We start from the raw sequence: 13498 nt of genomic DNA on the forward strand, positions 1-13498 counted from the left end.
CCACTAAAAACTGGTAGCATGGACCAGGTGCATCGGTAGAGTAAGCGTCCTCCAATACCACTAGTGTCGTGGTAGGAAGGTATACTTTTTTACAGATGTGAATATAGAAGTTAGATGTTTTTGAAGATTCAGCCATGTAGAGTTGTTTGTGTGGATTCCTTTGGTGTTAAGGAATACAAAGAATGTGGTAGCAGCAGTATATGTCTTATAACCGCTATAAATTCCCACGTCTACATTTAATAATAAACATTGGATGAAATACGTTTTGCAAACAAAGACAATGTTGTATTGGGCTTTGTAAGCTGGTACTATAATATGTTTGTCCTGTTTAGTGGACAAAGTATTTTTGTCTACATCGGGCACAATGAAAACTAACGTTGACAGTCATTGACCTATATTTCAAAACTAAAGACCTCACGGCCTGTATCCACTCCGAAAAAGGTTAAAAGGTTTTTTTTTCTCTCATTCTCTTAAATATAAGCACTTTGAAATACAAATTAATCACCTCTTTATAACAAGGTATAGAACACGGTAAACGTGAATACAATTTGAATAACACAATTAAAATGATAACTTTGGACTTAAAAATCATACCACTAGGCTAATATCAGTGCATGACTCATTCGGCAAACGTTTCGAATACCATATGATGACTTACGATTATGTGAGTGACTATTACAATTTGGAAGTTTGATTTACTAGTTGAATTGTTCTTTTTTGGGGGGCTAAGTTCTTACTGCAAAAAAATACCATATTTTGGCGTGGTGTAACTTTCAACGATATTAAACCGAAAAAGGATGCCACAATTTTTGCGGATTCTTAATTTGGCATATACAAAGTGGTGCACTAACTGCTTAAGCTAAGAGTAAATATATGGCAAGTTTAAGCAGACCGCTAAAAAGCGCCAAGTTAATAACCTATCGAAAACGATCCGCTTTATGGTAACAAGGAAATATATACTTGCGGTTATATCGATATTTTCATTGACTCTAAAGAGATATACAAACAATTAAGCTTTTGTTTTAAATTCATCCATACAGAAATAAAATAGCAACGGATGCATTAGTGACATATATTGTATACAGAAAATTGGATGTAAATTTGTTCTTTTACATGTGTTTCATATGATATTATTATACATATGCCACCGACATGACAACCGGGGTTGTACTTAAGTGCATTGGATACATTTCAATTCACCTAAATACTTATAAAAAATATTTCAGATTCAATCAACAATTCTAAACCAGATATTTAAAAGACCAAAATATATTTAAAAGGACATGATATAATCAGACTTTGGACAAACGGATAAAAGAAACACACGATGACAACAACAAAAAAGAACTATCATATTTCAAATAATATAGGGTGGAACATATCAGATAAAACACAAATTGTCAGTGTTCAGATCTACAGATATATATATATATATATATATATATATAGAGAGAGAGAGAGAGAGAGAGAGAGAGAGGTCTGAAAAATTCCCAACGATGTTAGAACTGTCAAATTTGCGATGCAAATTTTTGGTCGTTCCCTCCGCGGGACTCGAACTCGTACCGCTGTGACATCTATGGCAACACCGCCTGCACAAAGCCCAGCTCCCTAGACCACTCGGCCAGCTAGGTTATATATATATGATAGTGTGTATTTGTTGTGTGTATTCAAATGGTTTGGTTTGATCTGACGCCTGTTGTTCCTAATCTGTTAGGTGATGTATTGTATATATTTTTGTTTGACTATTTGGTGTTGGTAGTCAATCAGTACGGTATTACCTGAGGCCATCTGTTCCTCATCTGTTAGGTGATGTATTGTAAACCGGTGTAAATTGAAGAAAAATGGTATCCGGAAGGTTTCAGTCCCCTGTCGTATTATATTCTCTCCGAAACATCAGGTTGCTTATTTCTATAACATCCATTTTTCGCACGAACTTTTGGAACAAAATACGTTAGAATATGAATCGAAAATGGTGTTTTTTCCATTGTTTCACCTATGTGCTTTTTTATAATAAAACACTTTGAATTGCTATGAGGACTGCTTCAAAACAGCTTTATTTCAACAAAATGAGACCAAAGCTTCAGGATTGACCTTACTGTATAACCGTACTGCCTTACACAAAATAAAGAGGTAACAAATGAACTCCTGCAATAATATCGGGAGTCGGCTCAAGTGCTTCGAAAGTGTAAGCATACCAGCGGATGTTTTCATATTGAAAGTAGGTGTTATCTAGTATCCGACAGCAAGTCCATATATTCATTAATGAATTATAATTGGCGCCATAGATAGTCTATGATTAAAAAAAATATAGGCAAAAAAAGAAGCGTCCAATTTGGAGCAATTTAAATACGTTTGTTCTACTCCATCGGTAGCAACCGTCATATTGCAAGTGAGAATAATCTAGAAAATAACCTTACAACAGTAATGAAGCTCCCGACACGAGTTATAGAGTGGTGCAGTCAAATACTTACTTGGGCGATATTATTCAATTTAACAAAACATCATGATTTAAAGTAAATGATGTCTGAATGGAGAGATATTCATAATTAACATAATACGATGAAGGTGAAACCTTTTAACGTCCCGATGAAATATTAATTAAAATAACTTAATTAATTAAATTGGTTGTCATGGTCTGAAATGTCTTTGGTTCGAATTATCTGGCAGTGGTACACATTATGGTTCTTATAATTAGCAAAACGTCTGAAAATATTTCGTTTATCCAATTTAATTTTGCTTCATTCTGTTTCGGTTGGTACCGTTTTTATAATGTTTTTATCACGATTTGATTTATTTTATCGACTTGTTTTGATTTAATTCTTTCTTTTATCAGTCATTTCCGATTCGTTTTGTTTCGTTTTCGTTTTGCAATTTTTATGACTGCAGAATTATAGGTAATATTGATCACTTTATTTTCGTAAATATCTGGGCGCCATTTTGCAGACTATTACGACCAACACTATCTTTGAAAAGCTATGATTCAATTTGTGTTTAATTATCGCAACTTAGGAATATTTCCCGAGACTTGTTTGGCTCTCAATCGCACATATATAAGTATTCGCAAATGAAGCTGCCATTATGCTGTTTTTCAGCTGCTGAAAAGGAAGGCACAAACCGAATATTGATACTTTGTCTTGCCATAAGTATACAAAACCAAGTTGATAATACAACCATAAACGCTCATGAAAGGAAAGTATTAGATTTAGAAAATAAATCATACACAATAAAACGAAGAGTATAATAAGCGATATATATGAAAACGCATGAATTTGGTCATGGTAATAAATAAAAACATGCCAAAAATGAAAGGTGTCTCTGTGTAATTTTTGCGCTCTCATCCGATGGTATTCTGATTAAATTCTGTAATAATGGAGCAAAATAAATGGAGATTTTTCAAGAATGCAGAGGACGCTTACCGGTGTACCTGGGTCACATGCTTCCATTTTTTATGTGGAGTTGCTCATATACTTTTGTTCCTTCGTATGCATTATTTTGGTTTATTCATTTTCTTTTGTGTGTGTGTGTGGGTTTTCCCTTCCTGGTCTCATTCCCTGAATAACATTCTCTTGATTTCCGCTAGAATTTTGATGCCCTTGTTTACTCTTTCATGAAACCATGGTTCATACGATTATCGAATTGGATTGGAGAATCAAATTAAATGGGCTACCCAGATTCAAATCACTTACTAACAGAAGCATCAAATTTTGAATTTGCAGTGGCGTTCTTAATGTTGGAATATACAGAATTATTCGTAATTGCATTACATGTTGAACCAACCCATTATATAACAAATGTCGAAATATTGGGCGATTTTCTCATCAATATTATCTAACATGTTGAATGTATAAACAATAAACAAGAATACGTTGTGATAGAAGCTACAGACTTTTCATCGTCCATGAGCTAAACTAGTGCGAAATAGTTGAGAAGCTGATGATATTTAAAGGGATATTATTCCAATAACGTTTGATAACAAACAACCGGTTTATATCACAAGAATGAAAATGATGAACATGTCAAAGAAACAACACCACCTGTATGAAAAATGTCAGCTCAGGGCCCCTTTGGTTCTTCAATGAACGCCGAAAAACCCTCATATCATAGGGCAGGCTACAACCTGGTCCCCAAAACATATATTATACGCAGGTATAACGAAATAGCCGCCCTTATATACTCCAGCAACATTTAAGTAAATTGAAAGTGAAAACAGACAATTATACAGATGCCTGAAATTCCTGACTTGTGACAGGCGCAATAAATGCGACAGCTTTAAAGAAATATAAAGTAACCACAATCTTTTCCAATTTAAATCTGGCTACTATGGAAAAAAATACAATACTTAACACAAAACAAATACAGTTTAAAAAAGTTAAAAATGTTTGAGTACTTTGTTAAAACAGAAATAGAAGAAACTTATTATACGTTACACAAATTTACAAACAAAGGACTACTAGCAGTTAACTGACATAGGAGTTCTCGACCAGGTTAATCCTAAAAAAAGTTATGTCTTCATCCTATAAAATATAAATCCAAATTTTTCCCATGCGGGTTGAAAACAAGGTATATCATAAATCATACCAGAAGGACAGATAAACTGTGTACTTGTTTCTATGTAAGACTTCTACGAGCGATCCAAAGTTAATACAAACATATGTTTTCTTTAAGAGTAATCAAGAAAACCAAGGCCATAGCGATAATCAAAATAATGTAATCCAGGGATAAAGATCAGACATGGAAAATAGAAATACACAATAAAGAACATAAAGTAACTAAAATCAAACACAAAGTACAAAAGCAAATGAGCAAATCGGACTCAACTAAAAACTGAGAGCATGGACCAGGTGCACCGGTAGGGTAAGCGTCCTCTGCTTTCCTTGGAATAACCGCCGATTTGCTCATAAAAAGTCAAATCCGGGGTAGGCAAAAGAGGAAAGGAAAACGGTCATAGTTTTATCCTTTTCGAATAAGCCTTAGTTACTGCCTAAATTATTTTCTATTACTTGTTTGTTTTCCTATTCAAATGCAGTATGATCGTGTGCTATTGTCCGTTTATTTATATTTTGATATTGATTTTTGTTTTCAAAATACAGGGAATCGTTGAAACGTTTGACATAAATGTATTGTGATATCACGAGTTTATGTATCATTCTGTCGAACTTTTCATACGAACTTTTCGAATAAACTTCTGGATAATTTGCAATCACTCTAGCATACAGTTACATTTTTGTTATCAGGCAAACAAATGTTCAAGAATTCTGTATATTCCGACCTTAAGTGATTGGCATGGTTTGAGGAGGCTTCTTACATTTAGGGCTCTGTAAGAGGGATATGTTTTTACAAGATTGAATAATCACTATAGAAAATTTATGGTTGTCATCGTGAACTCCAGGGGCGTTACGGTGTATCCATAAGCACCATGCAAACTGATTTGTTCATCTTGTCATTGTTTTCCTTTCGTCTTTTGCCTGTAATGGGCATGACTTGCAACGACTCTGCATAAGCCAACATTTAACAGAAACGGCAAAAATGCTCTGAATATATACTAATTTTATGAACAAAAATATGTTCCGTGTTATCTAGTGATTCAGTGCAAATTCAGTGCGTTTTATTCAAATCTTGTTCATTGTTATCAGTAAAGCGTTTAGTATGTTCAGTTTTCCACTTGAAAGTAAATACAGTGCGTTCAGTAGCTGTAAAGTAATTATCAGTGATTGGCAATTACGTGTGTTAAGTAGACAAAATAGAGTTTGTTCAGTATGATACAGTTTACAGTTGAAAATTAAATGATTTATATGGCCAATGTTTCCCCTATGGTGACCCCATGACTGAGATATTTGGTCATTTTTTTTTGTTTGACCAACAAGAAAAGTTACAATTTATATCCATCAAGTGGAAGTCTGATTTAATTACAGGTGAATTTTTAACATTGTATCTGACAATGTGACTCAAGGAACATATTTGAGCGTACGTGTGGCTTCATTTTTGTGCCGGATTCTTCAAACTTTAATTGTCTTTGGATGACGCTGTTTGTAAACATATGTCAAATTATATGTACTATGTTGTGAAATTTGACGATAGATGCATGGGTTCGGTATACAGTGCACTTTTTTCATGATTTTATTTGAATTAGTGATGTTGTAGCACGAGAAATACGTTATGCCTGTTATCTAATAGTTGCTGCCGTTTCATGTGAAGAAGTTATATTTAGACTGCATGTGTGCGAAATATATCTCTTCCGGAAATATGCATTAGGAACTTGGTTTATCAAGTTGCAATTATAGGACGTAACAACATACGTAGATTGGGAAATTTTGGTCGTTATTCCACTTATCATTCTAATTTAAGACTTTATCATACTGCATTCGATATTCACTTTGGTTGCCAAAGAGGCCTTACTTGTTAATTCACAAGCGACCAGGTCTCTACAATTATTCATCTCCACCATACATCCTGTTCATTCAAGTTGGTGACAACGATCTCTCGTTTAATCCAGTAAATGAGGTGGTCAACAGTTTCATTGCTTTTGCTTTTTCTAACTATTCATACTTATGATTGGGTTTAACATAGTAATTATTGGTGAAATTTTCTCCCGAGTTGATGGACCTCGTGTTGTAGTTTATTATAACCAGAGTGTAATATAAGCCAGGATCGGATCCAGGGTTCAAGTTTGGGGCGGGGGTGGGAGGAGGGGGGGATGGAGGCGTTAATTGAATCAAACGCCGTGCAAAGCAAGACAAACAATATTAAAGGGTGAAACTTTTCTACAAATTTAGGGGGCGTTCGCCCGACTTGCCAGTCCTTTGATCCGCGCCTGTAAACGAACATTTGCCTTAAAGCTATCATTTTACCGAGAACCCAGATCTATATAATGTGGTGTGGTGATTTTAATTATTTATCTTCACTTGAGAATAACTCTTGGGCAGTAACAGTGACACTAGGTCAATTTTCTGTACAAAATCGTTTGAATTAATTTAAGTCAAAAGAATCACTGTCCTTCTTAGATTGGACTGAGGCCTTTTACATTTTTTTTTATTTTTATGGCAATATATTTAAAAAAAATTCCAATGGAAGCCTCAAATTAATTCGAGTATCATTTGGAAAATAGTTGAGTCACGCTTAAACGACGCTTTCCATTATTATGATGAGTCCTTCCGAGACTTGCGAAATGATAATCAACAACCATGGCAAAAAGTGGTAAATGAAATATACAAGAAGGCTATGTATATGAAGTCTTCCGAAGCCCCTTCAAAACAGGGTAACCCATCCATATCCCAGAAAAATCAGCCTTTCCTTGGTATTACGCCCTTAGAGGACCACGTCTTGCCTCAAAATGCAGCAGAGTTGCTGGATCAGAGATCAAGGACAAAGATTGACAACCCCTTCTCAAGTATTGATTTGCAAGGACATGCTGTATTGAAAACAGGATTAGGAATTGTGGATAATCAAGAAAAGCAAAAAAAAAAAAAAAAAAAAAAAAAAAAAATTACCCAGCCATAACCAACTCAGACATTGTTTATGAAAAATAGCTAAAAAATCTTTGAAACAGACGCAGGATAGTTAAGTCATTTTCTGCCTACAGTATGAAATATGACAATTATGACATTGTCTTCCCCCTCAACTCATTAGTATTCACAATATGGCGTCGATACATTGAACGGCGGGAACAGTATAAAATAGTAACACAATTTTACCGTTGAAGGAAAATTAATAAAAATTAGCCTATATTGTAAAAATTGAGCGCTGAAATTTATTCTCTTTGAAAAAACATGACTAAAGTGTGATGTTTATGCATGATTTAGAATAATTCGTCTGCTAACATAACTCCGCCCAACCGCGAAGCTTTGAAGCGGCCATGTTTCGGAGAGCACCTGCCTATGAATTGCTCTGAAGTCTGCGTGAAATTTTGATTTATTGAGAGACTGTTTGATATTGAAATGTCGCGATTTATTGCCAGATTTTTATTTGAATCAACTGCATCTAGGACATTGAGCGTACTTCGTCAAATTCAACGACTATTCTGCATTTTCCTAGGTGTCACCGCATCGTAAGTATTATAGCACATGGTGATTATTCGACATAAATTATGTCTTTCATTGAGTAGATACGGTCGTCCACACACATAATTTGATTCTTCTAAAACTGATGAAAGGCTAGCAATTGACTGGTATGAAATATTTGATCAACTGTACTGGTCTGTAACGCCCTCCTCTCCCCTTTACACAAATTGGATTTGATGGAAGTTAACCTAAACAACTTCGCCCTATTTTTGGTCGTAAGCTAATGATTTTTCCTGCAATATGTCTTTTAATAAAGATCTCCATTATGAATCTGGCACTGTACCTGTTTAGAACGTGTTCTATACTAATGCTCTATTAGTTCTGGTTGTTTAGATTGTGTTGCAGGACCGCCTACATGTACCTTTGTTGTAGAAGGTAGTTAGATTAAAATAATAAGTTAATTGACCTAAATAAAGGATTAATTCTGCCAAATTGGGTTGCCGCTGAGCAGTTTAGGGTTTGATCCTCAGTTTTGTGAGTCAAATAATGTTCTCGATCCAGTTACAGATTGTACTGTCTAAAATTAAATCAAAAGTTTTTTGAAATGTATATAATGCTGGCAACATCAGTAGTAGCATCAATTATGACAACATTACCAACATCTTCACAATAAATTCTTGGAAAATGTCTCAACAAATGCCTTGATGAATGTCATGATTATCTGTACTTCAGAATGTAGTGATTATTATAATACGTGTATTTTAATCCTAGTAACTTGATTTTTTTAAGTGTCATGTCTTCAACTCAAGACATTCTCTTACTGACCACTGCATATTTCTTCTATTGGTTCTATTTTCAAGACAACAACAGTGCACTGACTTGATAAAATGATGTTTGAATTTGGTCAGAACCCTTGACAAATCAATGAACTGTTATCTGATTCTGAATGAACAGTGTCCCTTAAAAAAACTCAATGAACTCGGCTTCATTATTTCAATAATTATTTCCTGTTTACCAAACTAAGTGTCACGGGTGGCTGGAACGCTTTCTTTGAAAAAAAATAGTGTTCAAAGCAGGCAAAATAGTCTGAATAATGGGGCGTGGAATAGGACCTCTGTTTTGCTGTTTTTCAGAGTATGGGAATGTTGTAACACCTTAAACACTAGTTAACATTGACCAGTTCTGATTTCAGTACAAATTTAGATATGTTAATGAGAAATTAAAATAGCTCTTGAGGGAAAATCTGCCCCACATTATACCAATATTTCCTACATAACTACCATAGAACACCTGGTGATCTTTTGCAGTTTGGGTTACCATTTTTTTCACAACTTGCCATACTGGCTAGTGGAATATTGATCTTTAATAGAAATTCAACTAGCCAAATTCTTTTTGGTTTTTTGTCTTTAATATCATCTATTTTCTCTTTTATTTGACAATTTTCTGCCTTTCTTTTTCTTTCTTCAACTATCTTTTCATTTATTTCTAAATTTATCAAAATCTTTTCCATTTTCGAATATTCCCTCCCGTTGAAGTTTTTCAAGTACTTAAAGTACTCCATTTCTGAACTCATATTTTAGAAATAAAATTATATTTCAACAGATTTATCATTATGAAACAAGAAAATATTTATCATTTGCTTGTTGTTCAATTTTATTTTGACAATAAACAACTAATTTGCAAATTAACATTTCATAAATTACCAAGATAATTTCGTTTGACTACTAAAACGAGATCAGGACCGTTGTGTAGGTTTTGGCACATCCTGTTTACTGGAGATTAAAATTGCATATCGTAACAATGCTTTACAAGTCAATAAAATAGTGCAAAATTTACTTAACATATTCAAGCTTAACTTCTTAATATGTATGGAACATATATTTAATTATAATATTAAGGAATGTTTAACTAAATAAGCCGTTGGCTGGTTAACTTAACTTGGAACTCGCCAAATTACACATCTACTTGTATTTGGAAAGCTGTCGAGCGATGGTTTCCCACACAGTTTTAGGAAAGTTATGGATTGCATAAATGATACTACATTTTGTATGATACTATCTGTTTGATGTGAAGGTCTTTATGGTGTTCCTATTGTAGGCTAACTGGGAACACTACTCAGTAGTATATTCTATTGCTGTAAGTCTACATGTACATGTATAATCAATAGGATTTCAAATTAAAGTATAATTTGTTTAACTGTCCTCAGAGACTTATTTGAAATAATGTAAAGAACAATGTTTCATTTTTTCTACTAGTGAACATGCTCTAAAACCTATGTGTATGATCAGTGGTTATGCAAACCTTTTTATTTTTCCTAATTTCTTTCCTTTTTTTTTTTAAGACAATGACATTTAAATGTCGATGCTTGCAAAAGGGGAAAGACTTTTGATTGTCAGCATTAATACCATTACATTTGAAAGTTCACACATTTTCCTATTCTCCATGTAGCATGGTTTTATTTAATGGTTGATGGAACTTAATGCTTATAAAAATATATGTGTAGCTAAATGTTTTGGTCAGGCAGGCAGTAAATGTCCAAATGTTAGTTTATAATTTTCAACTTTCCGGATGGTTCATAATACTAAATAGCAAAAAAATTGCCAAACTTCAATGACAATGTTATTATAAACTAATAATCTATTTTTACCTATTTAAAATCAATATTGAGGTCTTGGTGTGCTGTTGAAATAATGCATTTGATTTTTTTCTTAATACATGTATCTGCCTGAATATTGCCAAGGAGCGTGACTTATTAAGAGTGGTCACTCTGCATTTAAAAGCCCCAATTCAGTTAATAGTAGTATACAGTGTAATAGTATAATACTGTATTACATGTACATATGTACATGTATAATTAATGCCGAACTAAGTTTTGCCCCTTTGAGAGAAAGTTCCCTAATTAAACAAAGTGCTTAAATTTTTTAAGTTATTTTACCTGAATTATTGGTTTGATAATACAAAAAATATATGTATGATAACATATTATATAATATTTTTTAATTCCTGCCCAGAGAATGAAGTTTCTTTTTTTTTTTTTTTTCAAAATTTTACCTGTACAAGGTTACTAAAAGTTGACATAAGCACTGTGTGTACATCAAATAATATGTAACAGTTAACTAAATCATGTTGTGCTAAAGAATTGTGGCTTTTATTCCAGGCTTGTGACTGGCAAGTTGTGATCGAAACCAACTTGGCTGCATTACCCACCCAACCCTTTTTTTTTATCTTTTTTATTTTTTTTTATTTTTTTTCCCCTTTTCTTTTCTCTTTATTTTATTTATTTTTCTTTTTTTCTTTTTTTTTCTATTTCTTTAAATATAAATATAGAAAACAACATGTACAAAATCTAGACATTCATAAATTCATACACAAACATTTCTATGGTGTAGTTAAGTCAATTTTTATATGCATATACAATATTTCTTTCATCTCGTTGTTATACCCCATTTTTCTAATTGAGCTTTTGTTTGTTTTTGAAGCATTTCTGTTGACATTTTTCTTAGCCCTCCAAGCATAAGAAATCCAACTACTGCCATGGCTCGTTCATACTGTTGTGAAAATGATGAGTTCGAAGGATTTTCTCGTGCCAGTCGCCTATATTTGATGAACTAAACCACATCATCTGTATTCCCAAATATAGTTTTCACAAGCTCTGATGCGGATATATATTCTGGAATAAAGGACAAGGATTGAATGTAGTCCTGACAGAACATGCTTATATGGTTAATTTAATTATTATTGAAAGGGGTTAAGTAGTTGTTCAGTTTGTTTTTTTCAAAATTCAGATCTGTATCAACTTGAATAGAGTGTCCTTATTTGCCCCAACTCATCAGAATTTGACCCTTGCTGTTGTATCAAGCTGTGCTCTGCAATGCATTTTACTTGGCATATTGAATTTGAGCATTTACATATCAGTATTTTTTGTTTGATAGAAAAGTACATTAAAAATGTGTACCTGCTTGGTGTGAATTGTCAAAACATGCTTGATCAGCTTCATCATCTGTCAGGTCAAATGGGTTGATACATGTACACTCTAAATCTTCCGCTGCAAGGTTTCAAAAGTAAATTATCAAGAATTTTATATTACATTTTCAAAGTGATTAATATTAATCTGAGCCCAATTAATATTATTTGTTAATACATATTAAATTTCATATTGGCCCTGTTATAGGTTTGAGGTCAGTCGTATTGGTCCAGAGGCATCACCGACAATACGGCTGTCGAGGCCAGAATGATTGACCGAATTCTACAATAGGGCCAATATGAAATTACATATTTATTAACAATATTATTTAACAACTTGACAAGATGATTTGTAGAACAGTTGTTTTCCTATTTTACAAAGAACATGTAGGTTTATTTGCATTAATCAGTATTTAATATCTTTTTTGTATGAAATGGAAGAGTTTGTTCTGTTTCTGCAGCTCTTAGTCCTTGTGATCAAAGTTCATGAAATCCAATTTCTAACTTAAAATAGAAGTTATGATACCATATTGGCCCTGTATAGATGTCCGATTTGAATTCATATCAATTGGTCAGTTTTTGACATATTTTAACGAATTTTGGGTAGTTAGTTAATAATAAGGTCAGAATACCCATTTTGAAAGAAAATTTAAAAATAAACATTCTGCCAGGTTTCAGATATAAGATTCCTAATCATGATTTAAAATATTTTCGCCTCAGTTCAGTAGGTTGCTTTGTTCAACTCCTAGCAGTGTCGCACCAAATATTTCAAAATTGGTAAGCACTACTACTCCACCAGTCGTGTGGTATTTAAGGATATTAAATGAATGCTTGTTGGCTTTGATTCATATGTATGTGCCCTAGTGCTTCGGTGAGCTAGCAGTATTACAGTCTTAACTTGGTGTGTTCGACTTGTACTAAGAAGGGTGTGTTCATTGGATGAATAGTTTTCATTCTGAAATTCTTGAAATGTCTGCCATATAATATTAAGACACAGTCGATCAGTCAATAATGAAAAAAACAAATTTCTTGTCACAGATGAAGTATTTCGGCAGTTATTAGTATTCTTCACATACTACTTGGATCATTACAATATTTCTTTTATGTGTTGGCCTAAGTATTGTGGTAGAAGGGATTTTCTATTCATTTACATACCTAATGCTTTAACTCTACATTCTTTGCTTTCTTTTCGTGATATTTTTGGCAGAACTTTGAAAAAGAAAATAATATTTGCAAGCCAATGGTAATGTTGTTTTAATTCCTGTTTACTATTGACACATTAATTAAAAATATATACACATGAGCAGTTAAAAATGTCTTGCGTTAAGAGTTTCATTTAAAGGGTCTATATGTATTATTCACCGTCAATCAGTGATTTTGTTCCTTGTTTTAAAAGCAGCCCCAACCCTTTATTTTGTGGAAATATTTGTTGTATTGGGATGTATGATACAGGGGACAGAAATGCATCATATGCTGATTCGGAACTGAAAACCGATACTGTATTGACAATAACTCATTAAGTTGCAACTTGCCAAAAA

At 33.3% G+C, this 13498-nt stretch overlaps 1 long non-coding RNA gene across 1 annotated transcript; it reads right to left on the bottom strand.

Annotated features, from left to right (window-relative positions):
• Window positions 1–11264: 11264 nt before the first annotated feature.
• On the bottom strand, window positions 11265–13267 carry LOC148604005 (uncharacterized). Its single transcript, XR_015916285.1, has 3 exons — window positions 13116–13267; window positions 11953–12042; window positions 11265–11667 (listed from the first exon to the last, which is right to left on the bottom strand). It is a non-coding gene; the product is annotated as an uncharacterized LOC148604005 (long non-coding RNA).
• Window positions 13268–13498: the final 231 nt, after the last annotated feature.

The sequence above is a fragment of the Perna viridis genome, chromosome 11, assembly GCF_037379345.1.
Source record: "Perna viridis isolate PV_CMFRI_1.1 ecotype Kerala chromosome 11, ASM3737934v1, whole genome shotgun sequence".
Classification (NCBI taxonomy): Eukaryota; Metazoa; Mollusca; class Bivalvia; order Mytilida; family Mytilidae; genus Perna; species Perna viridis.